Here is a 22969-nt window from a genome sequence, read left to right on the forward strand (position 1 = left end):
GAGGCTATAAAGAAGTAGGAGCATCTCATGAAACCCAAGGGAAAGGGGACTAGGACCAGGATTTGAAATAGAGCTCTTTAGGTCTTTCTCATAAAATCTCTCACTTCTGCTTTCCATGACTGGCTTCTTCTCTATATATGTACCTTACCAGCTTTCTCAGTTTCCCTGGACATCTGGCAGAAGATGGCCACCTCAGCCTGAGCTGTTTAGTTGAATTGAAAGAGGCTAGGTTGTATAGCCTCTTTCAATTCAACTAAACAGCTCAGGCTGAATTCGAATTTCTCAGTCCCGTCCCAACCTCTCAGAAGAGAAAAGGTGGTTGGTGCAGAATAGGTCAGAAGTCCGCTGTGGTCCAGGCAGCTGTGGTCAAGGGGACAGAGCCATATGAATACAAAAGAGACAGTTCTCAGACTGGATCATCATGAACTAGACAGACGACCTTTACCACCACTAAAACCCAAGGAAGCATGAGTGAAAAGTACAAAATAGTAGCATTTATTCCAGTTTATATATCCCAGTTTATATATAGGCTTGTTTGTTTCCTCCACCGAACTATACACACCTTGAGGCCAAGTGCTATGTCTTATGTTTAATTCCCTGGTACTTGGAGCAGTGTGTGGCATAGGCATTCAGTAAATATGTATCAGATGAACAGAAAAGATATGAGCTCTCCCTTCATGGGAATTATAGTCTGGTAATGAAAGCAGGCAATAAACAAATAAGTAAAAAAAAAGCTATAATTTGTGGTGAGTGTTACAAAAGTTTTAAAAGTGGCAGAAAGGAATGAGAACAGTTAGTTCAAACAAAAATAAGAGAGAGAAGAAAGAAAATAGAGAGGTTACCAAGCAAAAATCTTTTTAGAAGGTAGCTAAGGGGGCTAAAACCTAAGGTAGCAGCCATCAACTTTGCTTCTTCATCCCAAGAGACTGGAGATGGTAATCATAAAATATTCTGTTTACATTTCATTCCATTTGTAACTTTAATTTTAAAAGAAGTGTGACATACATTAAATGCACAGGTTGCTAAAAAATTATAAAGAGCTGAAGGAAAATTATAAATAAATATAATTCATGTTTGCAATATCTTTTCATTTTTATCTAACAATTTTAGATTGATCAACTCCTAGCCCAGAGTTTGATGTAATTATAAAACATTTCTTTGAGATGGTGAATGATTAATTAAGTGCACAATAGGAGATATACTTTGGCCAGCTCTGCAAAGAGATTTGGATTAAGATTACAAATAACACAATGAAAAAGACATGTTCTCTAAAGAACAAACAGGCAGAATCAGATGATACACCAGAAAACATGTTTTGTCAATATGAGGGAAAGATTGTATCCAGTGATAGTAAATGAGGCTACAGGAGAAGGAATCTAGGAAATGTGTTTTTCTACAGTTATGTTAGAATACTTGTTGCCAGTATCTAACAGGAGAGAGAACTATTTTGGAAGCAAGCCACATCTTCTAAACAATAATTAACAAGATTTTTGCATAGCTATATTAATTAGAGTAACCAGCAGGAGCTTCCGTGTAAACAACTCCAAATCTCAGTGGTTTATCACTGTGTATTTCTGCCTATGTGAAGTTCAGTGCAGATGAGAGGAGGGGGAAGCTCTGCTTCATGAAGTTCTTCAGGGACCCAAGCTCCCTCCATCTTGCGGCTCCATCTTCCTGAGGATTCCCTCCGTTCAAGCTTGTTCATGGGCAAAGAGCGAGGTTGTTTTAGGCCTAGACGTGGAACACTTCACTTCCACTCACATTTCGTCGGCCAGGACTGAGTCACATGTATCACACCTACCTACAAAAGAGGTTGGGAAAAGTGTAGTTGGAGGCTTAGGAGGAAGAAGAAAATGGTGAGCTTTCGCAGTGTCTGCCACATTAGCGATATGTAGATTCAAGAAGCTGTGGAAAAGATGTTGAAAGGCTAATGTTGTGTAAAAGCCCTTGGTATTTTCAAAAGAATTTTTGTTGATAAAATTTGAGATTCTTTCAAACACGTTACTTACAACGAAATGAAAGATAGGTAGTTGGAATTCAGGAAATGTCACTTAGAAGCCTCTTAATGCTGGTAGTTGGCGTCTACAAGCCACCTGTAATTCCCTGGTTCTATCAGTGCTGGAAAATCCAGAAGAAAATTAAGAGCATACAGATTCTCAAAAGTACTGATTATCTCGTCAGAATATCGTTAGTTCATGTGTTTCCAAAGCACAACTGTGATAGTGCATGCCATGAAAACATCATTATCTCCTCTCAGAGGTTTCCCCAAGGTGAAAAACGAGTTTACATTGTTGACAGGTCATGCTTGTTGAACACCTCCTTTAGTCTGGAGCAGCGTTTCCCAATCAGGAATTTAGGGAAGAGTGCAGTGCCATAGTTTGAGTTTGACCTGTCCCTGTGGAATTGGTTCGTGTCTGATTCCATATGCTCCTTGCTCTGATCACAACAGCTGTGTCTCAGCTCTGTTTCAGGGCTTCTGCAAATTTAAATTCTACCACAGTAATAGCTTACACTTCTTGAGCACTTACTGTATTCCATTCTAAGTACCTCACATCCTCACAGAAATCCAGTGGCATGTGTTATTATTTGCCTTGTTTTGCAAGGGATGAAACTGAGGTACAGAGATGTCAAATAACTTGCCCAAAGTTAAAGAGCTAGCAAGTGTCAGCTTGAATTTAAACCCAGGCATACTAGCTCCAGAAGTTGTCCTCTTAACCGTCAAACTATAGTATAGGAAAAACTTAAACAACATCAAAGGCAGCCAAGGGATTTCCTGGCATTAAATATCAGGGAAACAGAATGTCGCCCCACCTTGCACTTTTAGGGATCTTGTCTGTTAGTCCACATTGGGAGTAAACCTCTGCCCAGGAAGTTTCAGATTTTATCAAGGAAGATACAAAACTATAGGCAGTTTACAGTGTGAATCTTAATTGTTATAATCAGGACTGGCTAAGATTTAAGGGCATAATTGCATTGTAGGTGCCCCAAATTTAGTTTGGCAATAAGTTGTCTTAGTGCTGACCAGCCAAGTATTCTTGGTTGGGTTTTTATATACTGACTCTGATTGGTTATTTTTGAAATTTATTTGAATTCAATTCAATAAATAATAATTGAGCATCTGTTTTATGGAAAACTCCATGCTAATTATTGTAGGGAATACAAATGTAAGGGAAGCCTAGTCATCAAGGATACTGATCAGTAGAAGTAGCAGAATGACCTTAAATGTGAGTGAAGTCATTGAAACTTTAGGTCTTAAATCTTTAGCTGATAGATATTGTGATCCCTGAAGAAGTGGTCCTCGTTGTAATTGTACAATCATATTTCCTCCTGCATTCTGTGTTAATATTCTTTTTTTTTTAAATAACAGCCTTGTTGAGATGTAATTTATATACCATATGATTCACTCATTTAAAGTATACAGTGCAGTGGTTTTTAGTATATTTACAGAGTTGTACAGTCATCATCACAATCAATTTTAGAATACTTCATCACCCCAAAAAGAAACCTCATACCCATTATCAGGCACTTCCCACTTTCTCCCAAGCCCCCTATACCTAGGAAGCCACTAATTTACTTTTCGTCAATAAATTTGCCTATTCTGGGCATTTCATATAAATGGAATGTACAATATGTTATCCTTTGTGTTTGGCTTCTTTCACTTTGCATAATATTTTCAAGTTTCATCCATGTTGTAGCATGTATCAGTACTTCATTCCTTTTTATTGCCAAATAACATTCCATTGTATGAATATACCACATTTTGTTTAACCATCTGTCAGTTGACAGACATTTGGGTTGTTTCTGCTTTTTGGCTGTTTTGAATAATGCTGCTGTGAACATTTGTGTACAAGTTTTTGTGTGGACATACGTTTTCATTTTCATTTTTCTTGGTATATATCTAGTAGTGGAATTGCTGGGTAATATGGTAACTCTATGTTTATCCTTTTTAGGAACTGCCAGGCTGTTTCCCAAAGCAACTACACCATTTTAGATTTCCACCAGCAGTATATGAGGGTTCCACTTGCTCCATGTCCTTGTCAATACTTGTTGATATCTGTCTTTTTGATTGTAGCCATCCTAATAGTTGTGTAATAAGTGGTATCTTACTGTTATTTTGATTTGCATTTACCTGATGGATTAATATTTTAACATTTATTTTACTGATCTAAGGCAAAAGCGTAAAGCTTATACTTTCAAATTACACACAGAATGAAAACTCTAACATTACTGGATTGACTCTCTAAAACAAAAAAATACAGTTCTCTACAGGATGAATGGCATTTGTGGGGTTAGAGTTACGCCTGAAAGAATATAAAGTAAAATGCCACGGAGTTAAGATTATGCATTCATGGGGGAAATATGAATTCATTCCCAGTATTTCAAAGCCTTTATCTGAGCTGCTCAAGTCCTATTATTGACATTTGCTGATAATCCAGACAGCACTTTGGCTAAATCCACAGTGTGATGTCAGTCAGTAAGCCCTTGGAAGTGGAGATGCGTGTCTCTTCTGATTCTATCAGTTGAGATTAGCAGTGGTTCACGGCACAGTGACCTTTTTCTCCTCTGTGATCCATCAGTCTGTGTCTCACTGTGGGCCAACAGTCTGTCATGTGAAACTACTTAAAATAGGTTGGATTTCTTAAATGTCGTTTTGTAGTGACATCAGGATTGGGCTGCAGAAGAAGGGGATAGCAGCTTTTTATTACTGAGTTCTCTCTTGCGTTTCCATTACAAGCCTGTCGTTTTAGCCGTTTGCTATAGGCCTAACTACTCCGTAGGCATTGTGCCTGTCACCACTTAGCTGTTTGGAGCTCCTAGTGTGGTTATCTCTGTGTTTCTGTCAAACTAAGAAAAGGCACGGGGCTTAGGAGGTGTCACAGTTTTCTTACCGAGATTTCACCAGCAAGCAGATCTGTAAAAAGAACATTCACTAGGCTCATTTGGTGAGAAAAGGACAAAAAAAAAATATTGACCAGAATCTAGAGGATTATTTTTTTAGAGCAGGTCTCAGGATCTCTCAAAAGGTACCCCCAGAAAAGAGACCCTAGCAGTAGACGGGCTCTTCCTCCCTGACCCACGGGGAGAAGGACCACTCAGATCTGAACTTTCCCCGTAAGACGGTATGTCCACGTCTCCAGGTAGCGCAGCTCTGCCATGAGTCTGAGGGCGACAAAGGAAGGAAAGAGAAAAAAAAAAGCGTGGTAATTAATTCCTTCAGAGTATATCATCCTATGTCCTGCTTGCTTTTTTAACTTTTAACATGAGTTTGCGTGCCTTAATAGGGAGGAGGGGGTATTAACTAGGTTTTTGGGCAGAGGATGAATTGTGTCTCCCCCCAAATAAAGAGAAACAATCACTTTATACATTTGCTGATTTTTGTTGTTGTTGTTTAAAGCTTTGGTGGATTCTGTCTTGAGTGTTATATTAACTGATGTCTTATTTTGGCTGAAACGTAAGCACGTCATGACCCAACGGTAGTGGTCGCCCCTGCTGAAGAGCCTGGACCACCTCGCAATCCTGCTGTGCCTTCAGAACTATCAAAGAAGAGTAACATTTGTTAAAGTATTAGTAGGAGCTATAGCTCAGATTCTGCTTTTCGCAGATGTATAAACCTTGAGTAATAATCATAAAAAATAATAGCTAGTACTTAATGAGGATTTAGTGTGCCCTATTTTTTTTTTAGGCATTATAGTGGAAACCCTGGTGGCGTAGTGGTTAAGAGCTATGGCTGCTAACCAAAAAAGTCAGCAGTTCAGATCCACCAGGCGCTCCTTGGAAACTCTGTGGGGCAGTTCTATTCTGTCCTATAGGGTTGCGATGAGTTGAAATCGACTCTACAGCAATGGGTTTTGGGGTTTAGGCATTATAGTGACAGCTTTGCTTAGATATCTCATTTCATTCTTTCTACAGCCCTCTGAAATGAGTAGTTATTATCCTCATCTTACAAACTGAGGTTTAATGAAGTTTAATGGTTGCCTTATCCAGAACCAGCACTCTTAGCTCCCCAGCAGACCACCTCCCCTGGTGCATGATACGTTTCATGAAGACTACATAGCCCTGCCCTCCTGTACCACATCACAGACTAGAGATGTGGAAGGAAGGGGGGAGGAGAGAGAGAGCCAGAAAAGAGAGAAATTAATATGAATGAATGAAAGAAAGAAAACATACCTCAAATAGAGAAATAAATTGATGTGGATGTTTTCTGCCATGGTAGTTTTTATAAAAGTTTCTAAGGTTTCCTTTCCCTCCCTCTTATTCTTGCACACAAACAAGGCATTAACTGGTGAGGAGAAGCAAACTCAAGCTGGCTGTGCCCATAGGAAAATGGCAAAGCTGTATCTTTCATGTAACAAGAATGGATGAGGGATTTCGCTTGTTCTTTTGGTTAAGAAGTTAGTATGAGAAGGAATGTCACTTACTCCAGTTTTACTTTAGGAAACCAAGCAACTCTGACTACTTATTTTGATAGAAAATACATAATGTATTTAGGAAATTCAGAAGTATTTTCTTTCTCATTGCAAGCGCTGTTATTCCGAGTCACCCAATTAAATTATCTCTTCACTGAGCCATTTTATTATGACATTTCCTAAAATCAGTGAACGAATTAAAATCTCTCACATTCACTCACACACTCCCCACATACCCTTTTTCAACAGCGTCTGTTTCATACCTTTCCTACTTTTTAGTCAAGGTAAGCATCTGAGTGTAATATAACTAAAGTTACGTTTTCATAAAAATGCCTGGTCACGAGGCAGCTCTTCCAGCCAGTGTCGTCTTTGCCATAACGCACAGAATTCCTGGAGCACATCTCACTCTGTCATCCCTTGCCTTGGAAAGATAGTTCTTTAATCTCCTTGATAGAGTCTCCACCAAGTAGCAGTCAAGGAGTCCTAGCAGTGCAGTGGTTAAGCACTCTGCTGCTAACCAAAAGGTTGGTGGTTCGAACCCACCAGCCAGTCCACAGGAGAAAGATGTGGCAGTCTGCTTCTGTAAAGGTTACAGCCTTGGAAACCCTTTGGGGCAGTTCTACACTGTCCTGTAGGGTCGCCATGAGTCGGAATTGACTCGACGGCAACGAGTTTGGTTTTAGTTAAGTTGAGGCACTTCCTGGGACTGGCAACTCATTGCATTTTGAGGTAGTTCTAAGTAGTGGAAATGACCTTTTTTGAGCCAAATTTTGGGTTCTTTAATGCATACTTTTCAATACTAACTCTTCCTTCCAGAATGAGACACAGTAAAAAGCTTGAACGAATATGTTAACTGATAAACATATATTGATTACCTACAGTATGCAAAGCAATTATAAAATGTTTCGGAATATACATAATTTGCTAAATAATATTAACCCTTGATGTGGAAGAAAAAACATGGGCTCAGAGTCAAATAATGGCAAAAATGGGGCTGGCTCTATACCAGGTACTGTTATAAACACTCCACATCAGTTAACTCATGAATCCTGGCCACAGCTCACTGAGGTATGTTTCCTTAATATCCCCACTTACAGATGAGAAAACTGAGACCCAGAGTTCAGAAATTTGCTCAAAGTCACCCAGTTGGGGAGCATCAGAGCCAGCGTTTGAAACCAGGTGATCTGGCTGCAGAGACCCTGCTCTCGATCCCTTGGCTGTGCCGGTGCTCAGCCAGGGCTTCAAATCCTGGTGCTGCGCCTTGTCAGCCGGGCAACAGGGAAATTTACTTAAGCTGCCTCCGCCTTAGTTTCTTCGCCTGTAAAGATGGGCCCGGCTATTATAAGAATTAAATGGAACATGACCAGTCGTTCTTAACAAGGATTGCACATCACATTCATTGATGCTTTTTGTTTTTAAAGTTTAGGCCCCACCTGGTTTTCTGATTTATTTAAACACTCTGAGGTATGAGGTTTGCTGTCAACGATTTGAGGTTTATGTCAACATTGCTTCAAAACAAGCAGGGTGTTTTTTTGAGTTAATCTTGATAACTACAAAATTCAGAAGAGTATTAGTCAGCATTGATAGGATGAAGTTTTGGGTGATAATAAAGAGTCTGACTTCATAATCGCGTGGAGGTTGTTCTTCAGATACTTAAGATGCATTTCCTTGCCCCACTTGTTGCTGAAATATGTGCTGCATGCGTACTCAGAGCAGGGCATTTCACAAAGAGCTGATGCAAGTGAAAAGGAATGTGTTGTGATTTTTTTTTTCCTGTGTTTGATAGCTTCTCTATGTGACCCAGTGAACTGTTCTGATAATAAACCCTTAAAATATTAACAGCACCACCTAGAAACACTTTGCAGTTTGACATCTGTACACAGTGGAACTCACAAAATTGTAAGCGTTCTAGTTGATAAAGGTTTCAAAATCAAGCACATTGGCAGAATCGTGAGATTATTTATCAGTGTACTTGCATTTTGAAGAGCGAGAGAGGGATCGTTAAGGAAAAGATAACAACTCCTGTGCACATACTTTAATACATTGATTTCATGAGAATTCTGGGTAATTAGTTTCATTGAGAATAAGTGGAGAACTTTTGAGTATGTGGCAAGAGAATGCCATGGAGCTTGAAGAATGTTACTCTGACCACGTGATTCTGGCTTTCTTGATCTGTCACCAAGTCACTGGAAGTACATGGCATTCAGATCTCAGTCTAAGCCAGATTAAAGATGACAAGGCAGATTCTGAGACTTAAGAGGTTGTGGTGTCTCCATAGGGTGACCCTGTTTCGTTCAGCGGTCACTCATTGTCACTTTCTATGTACTAGGCAATGGGGATACAAACATGCAAAGGACGTTGTCCCTACATTCAGGTTCAGTCAATGGGGGAAACTGACAGGTGATTTTAGTAGAGATCAGCAGGTGGTTTGGTGTAAGATGGTCCGGAGAGCCTTTGAGAGTAGAGAGGAGGGTCACCTATTCCAGCCTGGGAGAGGAAGGCAGGAGGGTGAAGATACGGGTGCTCTGAGGCAGCTTCCTGCAGGAGGAGATGCTGAGATGAGTCTTGAAGGATGGACTGGCAGTGGCATGGTTAAGAAAGTATGGAAGGACATTCCAACTGGGCTTTATAGCCTTGTGAGCAGTTCTTAATCATCCTACCTAACCAGCATTCGCCTCTACTCTGTCCAGACAATGTCCAGCCTGACCTACTGACTTTACATCCTATCATTTTTTCACTGTTAAAAAAAAAATCATTTCTCTGACACATAATTAGCTGGCTTTGTGAAATACGAGTTCTGAGGGAAAAAGCAGCAACAATGCCTGGGCTGTATCTTTTTGTCCCTAAAATGAACAGTCCACAGAACTTGTTTAACCTGACCTCTCCCATCACAATTTAATCAGGTTTGACGAGGGAATGTGCTAGAATCCCAGTAGCACAGGCTTGTGGGAAGTGGGGCCCTGAGGAAAGTCTTGCCTGCCGAATGGTTGACATCCAGAGAGGAAGGTAGCATCAGGGAGAGCCCAGCCATAAGCAGCGTCCAAAGTAGTCATCGGACCTGAGAGTTGTTTTGCTGGCCAAAGGCAGTGGCCCAAGATATCCAGGGCTTTTCTAGTTCAAGAAAAGCCTGAACCCCACAACTGAGAATGTGGGGTGGGCTGGGAGGTGGGGAGCAGAGGTAGGCAGTAAAACAGTGGATAAGAACACAGACTGTGGAGCCAGACAGCCTGTATCACTTCCTAGCTTTAAGACCTTGGGCAGATTACTTCATCTCTCAGTGCTTTGTTTTTTGCCCTAAAATAAGGCATCATAATAGCACCCCAAGAGCTCGGGCTGCTATTCAAAATGTCGGCTGTTAGAATCCACTAGCCACTCCTTGGAAACCCTATGGGGCAGTTCTGCTCTGTCCTATGGGGTTGCTAGGAGTCGAATTGAATCTGGATTCCATTCAACACGGGGTTTGGTTTTTTTATCCTTCAGTGCACCTGGTGGTTGTGAGGATTAAATGATCTAACTCATGGAGCAGTCTGTCTGAGCGGTTGTGAGGATTAAATGAACTAGCACCTGGAGCAGTCTTTCTTAGCTATTGGGGGACAGGGTCCCAGTTTTCTCGGAAAGGAGATCTAAGCATGATATCAACCAATTGCCATTGAGTTGACTCTGACTTATGATGGCCCTGCTGTAGATGTGAGTATGTGCAGTTTAAATGTAAAACCAGTTGCCGTTGGGTCAGCCCCAACTCATGGTGACCCTGTGTGTATCAGAGTAGAGCTATGCTCCATAGGATTTTCAGTGACTGACTTTTCGGAAGTAGATCACCAAGCCTTTCTTCCAAGGTGCCTCTGGGTAGACTCGAACCTCCAGCCTTTGGTTTAGCAGCCAAGCGTGTTAACCATTTGCACCACCCAGGGACTCCGCGCACAGTCTCAGGACCTCTGCAATCCGTTAGGAATTTGGTACAGCACTCCAGTTCCCCACAAGATATTAGTTTACCACACAAGCCAATTGACTGATTTAGCATTCATTCAACACATATTTATTGAATGTTTCCTATGTGCCAGAATACACTGGGGATAAATGAACGGAAGTGGCTCATACAAAGGCCCTGATGTGGGAGTAGGCCTGGCATGTTTAAGGAATTGCAAGGAAGTCCATGTGAAATGAGTGAGGGGTGACAAGGAGATGAGGTCAGAAAGGTAATGGGGGTCAGATCATGTAGGGCCTCACAGGCCATTGTAAGGACTTGGGCTTTTGTTTTGCGGGTAGGTCAATATGGGGTAAGGATTGAGAGAATAACAACTACTACTGATTATTGAATTTATATAATATGGCAGGCAATGTGCCAAGTGCTTGACCTGTGTTATCTGATTTAATCCTTAAAACAATGATGTAAGGTACTGATACTGTACCCAGGGAGGAAACTGAGACAAGGGGTTAGGTAGCTTGCCTGGGGCAGTATTTCAACCCAGATCTGGGTGACTTCAGGATACTATACTGTCATTTCCCATAGTTTACTGTCAGATTGGTAGTAGCAAGACTATCTTCAGACTCCACTTAACCATGTTGTACTCAGAACCTGGGTAGAAACTCAGTTTCTGTGCTTTTGAAGGACTCTGGAAATGGGAGACTAAGAATCTGAATGCGCAGCACTTCACCACACAAACATTTCCCTGGGGCACTAGCAGGTGAACACGGTGTCCAAGCTGTAGCCTCATGCCTCCAACATCAGTTCTTTTTCCACGTGGACACTTTAAATGTGCTCACTCTTTCCACATCTAAAGACTCCAGTGTTGCTAAGTGCTTTTTGAGGGCAGAGTGGAATCAAAGCCTAAAATACCAAAGGTTCAATTTCCTGTTCCTGACCACACTAGGCCATAAAAGGAGGCAGCTTTCAGAACAGCTGTTTCACCCATGACCCTGCAGCTCAGCTGTGACTCAGAGGAACCTGTGGGAACTGTCAGACCCCTTTCTCTGCAGGATGTTGTTCTGAACTGAATGGATGTCCTCAAAGTCAGGTTGAATGTTCAAGACCAAACCACAGTGCAGAACATGAAGGACAGGTAGAAGTCTTGTTAAAAATAAGATAATTTTGCAGGACCCACCCTGAAATCATTTTAATTCATACTCAACTAACTTGAAATTTTGTGATAACCATTGAAGGAGTGGAACTGTAAGATAAAGAGAAGAGAGTGTTAGTGTCATGGACTGAATTGCGTCCCCCAAAAATATGTGTTAACTTGGTTAGGCCATGATTCCCAGTATTGTGCGGTTGTCCTCCATTTTGTGATTTTCCTATGTGTGGTAAATCATAATCTCTGCCTGTGGATAAAAAGGATTAGGGTGGGACGTTATGCCCCTGCTCAGGTCACATCCCTGATCCAATGTAAAGGGAGTTTTCCTTGGGGTGTAGCCTGTACCACCTTTTATCTTACAAGAGATAAAAGGAAAGGGAAGCAAGCAGAGAATGGGGGACCTCATACCACCAAGAAAGCAGTACTGGGAGCAGAGCACATCCTTTGAACCCGGGGTTCCGGCGTGGAGAAACTCCTAGTCCGAGGGAAAATTGATGACAAGGACCTTCCTCCAGAGTCGACAGAGAAAGCCTTCCCCTGGAGCTGGCACCCTGAATTTGGACTTCTAGCCTACTAGACTGTGAGAAAACTAATTTCTCATTGTTAAAGCCATCCACTTGTGGTGTTTCTGTTACAGCAGCACTAGATACCTAAGACAGTTTTTTTCAACAAGTATATTAATTAAGTGCCTATTATGTGCAAAGTACAATGCCAGGTGCTAAGAATGAAAAGATAAATGGCTTCTACCCCCAACTTGCTGTTTGGGAGAGACAGGTAGTTTACAGTGCACTGTAAGTGCTCTGTTTGTGTTATATTCCAGTTGCTATACACAAATTCAGCTGTGCATACTCAGCAAATATGAAGAAAGAAAACAACTGCAGTTCAAATAGTGCAGGGAATTCTGTCCGTTTCCAGGCTGAGCATAAGATGAGAGATGTGAATCTGCTATTCCCTCTCTTGGTCCAGCTTCCTTATCTTTCTCACAGTGTAGAATTTCATTGCATGGAATGCGATTATAGTGCTCAAAGATACAAAGTTTTCATAGAACATGGCCTTGAGATGCATGTCAACTACTTCATCTTGTGTCCAGCCAAAGAAAGAGCATTCTTTTCCAACCCTAAAAGAAATATTGGCTGCATTGGACATTTCTAAGAGATTGTTGGGTTGGTTTTGACTCATATGAGATTTTCATCTTATATTTGACTTGAGAGCTCATTTTGACACATAAGATTTGACTTCACTGTAGTGGCAAATGTAGAGGCTGGGGTCAACAAACTGGTTGTGAATTCCAGTTTCTGATTGATTTAGACTGTGGGCAAGTTATTTGACTTCTATTAGTGGCTAATGATAGGCCTCTTTTTTTTTTTAATCTATAAAATAATAATTTTATTTCTTCCAATAGCATTGTTGTGATGATAAAATGAATAATATATTTAGGGATCCTAGCAAAATATTTAGTATAATAAGTGATAGTTCCAACCTCGTTCCTAATGAATGTGGACTTAACCTGTGGGAGCCCACAAAGGTTTTTAGGCAGAGGATTGACAAGATCGATGTAAATTTTAAGCAAGGTGAGTCTGGCATCACTGTGATATACGGTCTAAAACGTTGAGAGACTGGAAACAAGGACATGAACTAGCAAGTGGTTACAGTGATTGAAGGCAGTAGAATGAAACTGCAGAGGAAAAAGCCAGGTTTGGGAATTTTTAAAGTAGAATTGACAAGATTTGGGGACTGTTTGAGTTAAGAGGTAGGAGAATCATCAAAGTGAAGGATGGCTTTGAGTTTTCCAGCTTGGGAGGTTGGATAGACAGAGATATTGAATTAACTGGTGTAGGGAATATTAATAGGTACTGTTTTACTACAGGCTGAAACTATATTCCTGACACTGAACTAAGGAATTTAAAACATGATTTCACTTAGTCATCATGCCAGTCCTATGGTTAAGTATTGTCACTGCCATTTTACTATTGTGGAAACCTGAAGTCAGAGAAACTTAATGTCATATAACTACTAAATATCTCCCAAGGATTTGAACATGGATTTGTCTGACACCAAAGCCTCATCTTAAACTACAGCAACAGATGAAGCCCCAGTCTGCAGGAGGGGAAATGAAGAAGAGATGGGAGAGTGGAGATAAGCTTAGTTTTGGAAACATTAAAGTTGTGTTGCTTATGTCAAGCAGCGATATCTTGAGGGCAGTTGGATAATCAGACCTGTAGCTCAGGGGAGGAGCCCTGGTGGCACAGTGGTCAAGAGCTATGGCTGCTAACCAAAAGGTCGGTAGTTCAGATCCCCCAGCCGTTCCTCGAAACCCTATGGGGCAGTTCAGCTCTGTCCTACAGGGTTGTATGAGTCGGAATCAACTCTAGAGCAACGGGCTTGATTTTTTTTTGTTTGTTTAGCTCAGGGGAAGGGTTGGGGTAAGATAAAAGGATTTGGGAGTTGGTAGCATATGACTGAGGCCACGGGGGATGAATGAGCTCACCCAGCAAGGAGATGTACAGTTAAAGAGAAACCAAACCAAACCCACTACCGTCAAGTTGATTCCAACTCATAGCAACCTTATGGGACAGAGGAGAACTGTCCCATAGGATTTCCAAGGCTGTAAATCTTTACAGAAGCAGATTGCCACATCTTTCTCCTGCAGAGTGGCTGGTGGGTTCAAACTGCTGACCTTTTGCTTAGCAACTGAGCGCTTAACCACTGTGCCACCAGGGCTTCCAGTTAAGAGAAGCAGATCCTAAACAAATGAAGGTTAGGAGTTTAGAAGCTCTTGTATACCCATATGCAATGTAATTTCTTCTGGGCAGAGTGTTACATTGTGCTTTTGGTGTGTAAACAGATACGGATTACCCAATAAGCAAGGTGTAAGCAAGGGCTTACTTGTAGTTACTCCCTAGGTGAAACTCATATGAAATTGTTCACTACAGATTAGAAAGTAAACATAGGTAAGCCCATGCTTACGGTGTTACTGGGTCATCCGTCCCTCTCAGAGATTGTAACTTTGAAAACAGGGGCTTTGGTTCTGTAGGAAGGTGCTGTGGGTTAGGAAAGAGATGCCAGCCATACCTAGAAGCAGAATCTTTGATGTGGTGAGAAAATGTGAAATTGGTCACTACAGACGATCTGGTAAGCAAGGTAAGCAACGAGCTTATCTTGCCTATTGGATAATCCGCCCCTGTGTATAAATGTGATTGGCATTTTTTTTTCCATCAGCTGTGTGTTGAGTGTTCACTGTGCGTCAGTCCTTGGTAGAGCTTGGTTCCTGCCTTCACAGAGATTATAGTCTAGTGGAGAGTCATAAACTAAAAAGCAATTAAACAATAATAACAAGCCATAAGCAATTACAGACAGTATAGGCTTAAATGTTATTTTAGGGTGCTCTTTTAGGAACCCTTGTGGCACAGTGGTTAAGAACTCAGCTGCTGACCAAAAGGTTGGCAGTTTGAATCCAGCAGCCACTCCTTGGAAACCCTATGAGTTGGAGTTGACTTGACAGGGGAGTTTTTGTTTTGTTTTGTTTTTTAGGGTCTTACATAGGATTGGCTCCCATCCCACTCCTATTCTGGGATCTCCATTGCCCAATTTAAGTTGTTTTTTCTCTCTCTCAGTCTCAAACCCCAATGGATACACTTGAATCTATATACATAAAGTGATATGATAGGGCTCCACTGTAATAAACATCTTAGTTAGATGTACACACTGGAAAAAACACTGGTATTTCTTAGTTTTTTTCCTGAATTGCATAACTGCTCTAAGAGACCTGCATAAAATTGGAAAGTAGCAAATTTCTTTTCCACTGACCATGGGAGCAGAGAACTCCTAAGCCTTCATGCTGTACAGTAAGTAACACAGTCTGAGATAATGGCCTTTGCCTTGATAGTCAGTCTCCATTTTGAGAGTTAATTTAACATAATGGTAAAAGCACGAACCCTGGAGCCAGACTGTCTCAGTTTGAATCAGGGCTTTGAACCAGTTCATTCTGGTTCGACCTCCTGTTAAGAATTTGCCTTTCCACCCTAGATATACTGAATTGGTATCTACGTTTTAACAAGATCCTCCAGGTAAATTCTTATGTATATGTGTCTTAGTCATCTAGTGCTGCTGTAACAGAAATACCAACAAGTGGATGACTTTAACAAAGAGAAATTTATCCTCTCACAGTCTAGGAGGCTAGAAGTCCAAATTCAGGGTGCCAGCTCCAGGGGAAGGCTTTTTCTCTCTCTGTGGGCTCTGGAGAAAGGTCCTTGTCATCAATCTTCCCTGGTCAAGGAGCTTCTCAGCTCAGGGACTTCGGGTCCAAAGGGCATGCTATTCTGCTGGCTCTTCTTTCTTGGTGGTATGAGGTGCCCCTGTCTCTGCTTGCTTTCTTCTTTCACATCTCACGAGATTGGCTTAAGACACAATTGAATCTTGTGTATTGAGTCCTGCGTCATTAACATAACTGCCACTAATCCGATGTCATTAACATCATAGAGATAGGATTTACAACACATAGGAAAATCACATCAGATGACAAAATGGTGGACAGTCACACAATACTGGGAATCATGGCCTGGCCAAGTTGATACACATATTTTTGGCAGACACAATTCAATCCATGACAACACATAACACTAATACCTAACTTTACAGGTTGTTTGCTATATATCTGCCAAGTACAGTTCTAAGTCCTTCATATGTATTAACTCATTTGTTACTCCTCATATCACCTCAAGAATGTAGGTACTATTACTATCCACATTTTATAGATGTGGAAACTGAAACATATAGAGGTTAAATATTTTCCCCAGTCACATGTGTAGGTAAGAATCATCTGGGGCTCTTGTTAAAATTCTTACGTATACGTAAGAATCACACCTGGGAATCTGGTTAAAATGCACATTCTCATTCAGCATGTATGGGGTGGAAATGCAAATTCTCCACAGGTGATGGAACCTGAATGAGCCCGTTCAAAGCCCTGGTTCGAATTCCTGATCCACCAATCTCTATAAGTATGTGACCCTGGGTAAAATATTTAACCTCCCTGTGTTTCAGTTTCCACATCTGTAAAATGGGAATAGTACCTACATCTTTGGGGTCATGTGAAGAATAATAAATAAGTTAACACATATAAAGGACTTAGAACTATACTTGGCAGATATATAGTAAGCAATCTATAAAGTTAGGTATTGGTGTTATTACTGTATTATACCAGCTGAAAAAAGAGCATTTTATATGGTAGCCACTAGCCAGTGAGGGCAGAGTTCCCCACCGCATTGTTATTCATTCACAGGTCAGCTCTCCTATCACTTAGCACTCAGGGAAGAGTCCAGCATGTTGTTTCCTCTTGCTCTCTTTTAGCACTGAGGATCACTGTGGTCCATGGGAAATCTAGTGCATAGTCAATTTCAAGCCCCATAGCCAGAGATAGGGGATTCTGTCTTTTAAGTAAAGAAGCCCTCTTCCTTGGAATCACATGTCAGGTGCTATGTTTAGAAATCTTCCAGCAGCAGTCTGGGAAGATAGCTGAAAGTGTGGTGTATGGCATGAAGCCTTGTGTATGATAAGGAAGTTAGGTAGCCAGCCACCGTGTTGTCTCTGTTCCATAATGTGTGGTCAGATCAGAGAGGGATATGATTCTTATTTCTCTAGTTGAACTTTTCTGTCAGTCCTCTTGGGCTGCCAACTGGAAGACCCTGGTTGACAAGTCTCCTGTGTTCATTTGTTTCTAGACACAGCAAAGAACAAACCCTAGGTTTTTAAATAGATGGTATGAGCTCCAGCTCTGAGCCAGTTGGTCACACCTCATATTGTGATACTGCTGAACATCTCCCTCAGTAAGTGTCTTCCCTAACTTCCTTAGAAATCTCATGACACATACCTCCCTCCAGCAGGAAGCTACAGAGTTGTTGATTTGAAATTCTTAGGAGAATAAACTTGTCAATTTCTTGGGCTTATTTCTAAAATCCTACTAAGTAGAGTTATAAAGGGTCTTCTGACCCAGCAATGATGTAGTTTGCTCCCCGGAGGGTATGCCAGATTTAATTACTGTGTAAGGGTTAAAAACCACTACTGGAGTCACAGAGGTCAGACACCAGAACCAGCGACAGATCTGTTTGGTTTGGCCCACACAGTTGTATATGCATATATCAATTAGTTGCAACATACAAAAATTGGGAGGTTTCACATAAAACCTGCGTTCTCACCTTTTTTAAAAAATGTCAGGTCTGGACTAATGGACCACATCTACCACTGCCTCCACCAGACTGAGTCCAGTAAAACTAGATGGTGCCCGGCTCCCACCGCTGACTGCCATGACAGGGATCACAATAGAGGATTCTTGACAGAGCTGGAGAAAAATTTAGAACAAAATTCTAACTCAAAAAGAAAGACCAGATTTGCTGGCCCGACAGAGACTGGAGAGTATAGCCCCCAGACATCCTTTCAACTCAGTAATGAGGTCACTCCTGAGGTCCACCCTTCAGCCAAAGATTGAACAGGCCCATGGAACAAAACAAGACTAAAGGGGCACACCTGCCCTGGGGCAATGGCTGGAAGGCAAGAGGGAACAGGAAAGCTGGTAATAGGGAACCCAGGGTAGAGAAGAGAGAGTGTTAACATGTTGTGGGGCTGTTAACTGATGTCATAGAACAATATGTGTACTGTTTGATGAGAAACTAGTTCTGTAAATCTTCATCTAAAGTACAATAAAAAATAATGAACAAAATGCCAGGTCTGGCAACACTGTTCTCTGCCCCCCCCCCCATTCAAATGTGTCAGTTCTTCAGTTTTTCTCCTTCAGTGCTGAGCGTTCACATACATACGAGGCGATTGAAAATACCACGGCTTTGGTCAGGTGCACCTTAGTCCTCAAGGTGACATGTTCACTTTCTAAAAACACTTTAAAGAGGCCTTTTGCAGCAGATTTGCCCAATGCAGTGCATCTTTTGATTTCTTGACTGCTGTTTCCGTGGGTGTTGATTGTGGGTGCGAGTAAAATGAAATCCTTGACAACTTCAATCTTTTCTCCATTTATCATGATGTTGCTTGTTGGTCCAGTTATAAGGACTTTTGTTTTTTTTATGTTGAGGCATAATCCATACTGAAGGCTTTAATCTTTGATCTTCATCGGTAAGTGCTTCAAGTCCTCTTCACTTTCAGCAAGCAAGATTGTATCATCTGCATATCGCAGGTTGTTAATGAGTCTTCCTCCAATCCTGATCCCGCCTCCAGTTTCTTGGATTATTCGTTCAGCATACAGATTGAATAAGTATGGTGAAGCATACTTCTTCTAATTTTAAACCGCACAGTATCCCCTTGTTCTGTTCAAACCACTGCCTCTTGGTATATGTGCAGGTTTCACATAAGCACAATTAAGTGCTCTGGAATTCCCATTCTTCATAATGTTATTCATAATTTGTAATGATCCATGCAGTCAAATGCCTTTGTGTCATCAATAAAACACAAGTAAACATCTTTCTGGTATTCTCTGCTTTCAACCAAGATCCATCTGACATCAGCAGTGATATCCCTCTTTCCATGTCTTCTTCTGAATCTGGTTTGACTTTCTGGCAATTCCCTATTGAGGTACTGCTGCAACCATTTTTGAATTATTTTCAGCAAGATTTTACTTGTGGGTGATACTAACGATACTGTTTGATACTTTCTGCGTTCTGTTGGATCACCTTTCTTTGGAATGGGCACAAATATGAATCTCTTCCAGTCGATTGGCCAGGTAGCTGTCTTCCAAATTTCTTGGCATAGATAAATGAGCCCTTCCAGTGCTGCATCAGTTTGTAGGAATATCTCATTTGGTATTCCATCAATTCCTGGAGCCTTCATTTTTGCCAATGTCTCTGGTACAGCTTGAACTTCTTCCTTCAGTATCATTGACTCCTGATCATATACTACCTCCTGAAATGATTGAACATCGACCAGTTCTTTTCGGTACAGTGACTGTGTGTATTCCATCTTCTTTTGATGCTTCCTGCATCATTCAATATTTTGCCTATAAAATCCTTCAGTATTGCAACTTGAGGGTTGAATTTTTTCTTCAGTTCTTTCAGCTTGAGAAATGCTGAGTGTGTTCTCCCCTTTTGGTTTTCTAACTCTAGGTCTTTGCACATTTCATTATAATACTTTGCCTCCTTGAGCCGCCTTTGAAACCTGTTCAGCTCTTTTACTTCATCATTTCTTCAAGTCACTTCACTGTATGTTCAAGAACAAGTTTCACAGTCTTTTCTGATACCCATTTTGGTCTTTTGCCTTCTTTCCATCTTTCTTTACTCATGTTTATTTCCTAGCCCCATAGGCATTGGAGTTCATAAATCTTTCAGAGCCTAGTGCTATTTTCTTTGCAATATAATCCCAACTGAAAAGAGAAAATTCTTGTCATTACCCTCCATGACCTAAATATAACAAGATAATAAATACTGAGTCTCAGGCCTTTGCTCTCTGATTTAAGATGAAGAACCCTAAGTTAAACATTCTTTGTGTCATGTATTTATAAATCACACAGTTGAAAATTTGTCCTCACTTAATGTTTTTCCTGAGTCAGAGAACAGTCATTTTCCTTTGACCTTTTTCTGTGGTAGCATTTTATGCTGTTCTGGTTACTACCAGCAATACAGGCTAAACAACAACCCAGAGCTTAACCCTCTGACCTCGTCCTTAGTCATCGACTTTTGGCTGCTGATAGATTTGAAGTCAGGCTGTATCTGAGGAAGGGAACATGGAGATCTAGAGGAGAAATAAGATACCTGTTTCACTTCTAGAGGGTTGAAAACTGAGCCATGGTACCAGACAATAAAAAGGTAATGCGTGCAAAGTGTTCATAAATAACTTTCATTGGGAAGCTATTTGCCTCCGTCTTTCTGTTTGGCACATCCAGGCTGTCTTCCCCAGGTTCTACGGGCCTCCCCCATTCAAGCACATGAATCTCAGGTGGTGACATTCGCCCTAACTCAAGTTCTTCCTCTTTTGCACCATTTTTTAAATTCTGAAAGTGGAAGAAGTGCGTTTTTCTTAACACCTGCCAGCTACATGAAGGCAATTTGAGCAAAATAACATGAGGCAAGTGCACAGCAGTCCATGAAAGAATTGTGTTATGAAAGTAGAAAGTGCAGTTATTGCCCTGTAGAAGTGTGATCAGTTTACAAAAATTTATTAAGCACCTTGGGAACTTTGGATAGAAAATCATAATGTGAATATTAGTCATTCATTCCATTGTCATCCTTGTCTCACTTTACCAGAGATATGTTTTACTAGTTTGCTCAGATTCCCGTGACTCCAGTTTCACATGAGGTCGAGGACTTCTCAATCGAAGTCTTTAGTGGCTTCAGTAGGTCTGAAATTTCAGAGTATTGAGCAAGGCCTACACTGAGCGAGAGCATGACCTAATAAGATTGGACTGTCAAAACAAGAAGCACCAGTCTGAGGTTGAAAGGTTTTTAAGAAGGAAATGTTAAAGCTCTGCTGTGAGAACCTCGAAACGATAATAAAGCATGTAGGTTAGAAGCCTGTTTCTTTTTTACTTTTACTAAGATAGCTGGTACACTCACCCTATTTAAACAGAGACACTGATGCGGAATGAATTATGATTAAACAGAAACAATAGATGGTATCTTTCTATTGGGAAACTCTAATCATTTGTATAACAAGTAGGATGAGGCATCAGAAAATACATGAAATATTTTGCTCAGGCTGAAGAATACTTGGAGAGACTAGCTCCAGAAATGCCCTAAGAGAGAAGATACAGCATCCGTTAGGAGCTCAGACTCTAATTGGAGAGAAGTGGGTTCTGTTCCCAGCTCATCAGCTGTGAGATTTCGGACAAGTTGTTTAACCTTTTTGCTCCTCAATTTTTACCCCTGAGATGAGAATTGGAGCATTATTGGATTGCCATGGTGTTTGAAAGAGATAATGCGTGGAGAGGGCTTGAAACAATGCCTGGCATGTAAGTGCCCAATAAATGATACCAATTATTATTGGGTAAAACGGAAATGTGTAATAGCTTTCTGTTTTGAATATTCAATATGGTTTCCGAAATAAAGACCAGTATCATAGATAACTTCAGTTCTAATTTTTCCATAATTACTCTGAATTCCTGGTTGCTTTAAGCCACTTAATCTTCTCATTCATTCTCCAGTAATTTCTCATTCTCTCAGCCAGTACCGTTCTAATGAATAAATGCCTAAGACCAAATCCGAACGGAGGCTTAGGCTGACTTTGAGACTGAGTCACTGTGATTTATTTCAACTTTCTTTTTTTTTTTCTGTTCCTGTACTGAGGATTTAATACGTAACACTTGCACTATACCTACTGCTGAATTACAGTGTGATAGTTAATGAGATGTGTTTATGAAATGTCTTACAGTTTGTAATAAATCCATCACTTATAATAAGAAAACGTTAATAAAGAATATAGTCTATTGATGAATTTAGATAGATTACAAAGGGGGAAGAACCAGTGCTAATGGTGATCTCATTTTTAATATGTTAGATAATTTGATGGCTCGGAGTTACGCCCTGGTCACTAACTGCTCTCACGCTGTCTTCTTTGTGTAACTGGGGGAAGATTTGGTTCTAGGGGCTCTACTGAGGCATTTGGGTTGCCACCAGCAGAGGGCTTGATCTGTGCAGCCACAGCTAGAGACAGAAGCAAATAATTCCTTTCCAAATAATAGAAACCATGAAGAAAGCACTCTCCTCAATTCTGGATGGAATTAGACACCAAATAAGAATTCTCTTTAGCTCACCTCTTTGTTTCATGTAAAACACAGAATCTTTGTAGAAATCTGAAAAAAGATATATACATATGTATATATATATATATATATATACACACACACAAACTGTTTAACGTTTCATTTTTCCCCATCAAGTCTCCAAAGAAGGGAATCTGTTTTCACCTTGGACTTTGAGAAACATGGGCAATAAAAAACAGTTCGTTTGCTCTAACCTTGTTTATGATGTCACTAGAAATTCTTGATAAAGTTGTCAACGTGAGTATGCCATTTAATTAATAGACCATGCTTTCTTTATTCGTGATATGTTGTGCAATGCATCAGGCATTTCCCCTTTCTTTCCTGTAAATTGTAACTTTCTGGTGATTAGCATTTGAAGTCTTTTCCTGATTAAGGAATTGTCAGCTGAAATCATCAGGGATTTCCCCTCAGCTGTTCTGAAAGAAATCTGGAGAATTTAATATGTTGCTTGGAAATTAAGAAATTTGGAGTAATTGTGTGATCGTAAATGGTGAAATAGAATCAAGAGATGATTGGCTTTCTTGAAAATAAGATAATGACAGGGTTACAGAAGATATAATTAATAAACTTTAATGTCTCTGTTTTATGCTTTTCAAGATTTTTGTTCTATTTTTGAGATAAAGTAGGAACATTAAAGTAAATTAGCATTTCCAGGGTAGTTATTCAGAATAGTGGAAAGAAAAAGATTAGCATGTGGTACACAAAGACCAATAATCAAAGAGGGTAGCAAACATGCAGAA

General features: G+C 40.6%; 1 protein-coding gene and 1 long non-coding RNA gene across 2 annotated transcripts in view; both read left to right on the top strand.

Annotated features, from left to right (window-relative positions):
* NSMCE2 (NSE2 (MMS21) homolog, SMC5-SMC6 complex SUMO ligase) overlaps positions 1-22969 on the top strand; it is a 271144-nt gene that overhangs the window by 194350 nt on the left and 53825 nt on the right. The window lies entirely within an intron of this gene.
* Positions 1-22969, top strand: part of LOC135227639 (uncharacterized) — a 71697-nt gene that overhangs the window by 25987 nt on the left and 22741 nt on the right. Inside the window, exon 2 of the long non-coding RNA XR_010317830.1 lies at positions 1-22969. This exon is cut by the window's left edge and continues 23634 nt beyond it; it is cut by the window's right edge and continues 22741 nt beyond it. This is a non-coding gene — a long non-coding RNA (uncharacterized LOC135227639).

Source organism: Loxodonta africana, chromosome 14 (assembly GCF_030014295.1).
Source record: "Loxodonta africana isolate mLoxAfr1 chromosome 14, mLoxAfr1.hap2, whole genome shotgun sequence".
Lineage (NCBI taxonomy): Eukaryota > Metazoa > Chordata > Mammalia > Proboscidea > Elephantidae > Loxodonta > Loxodonta africana.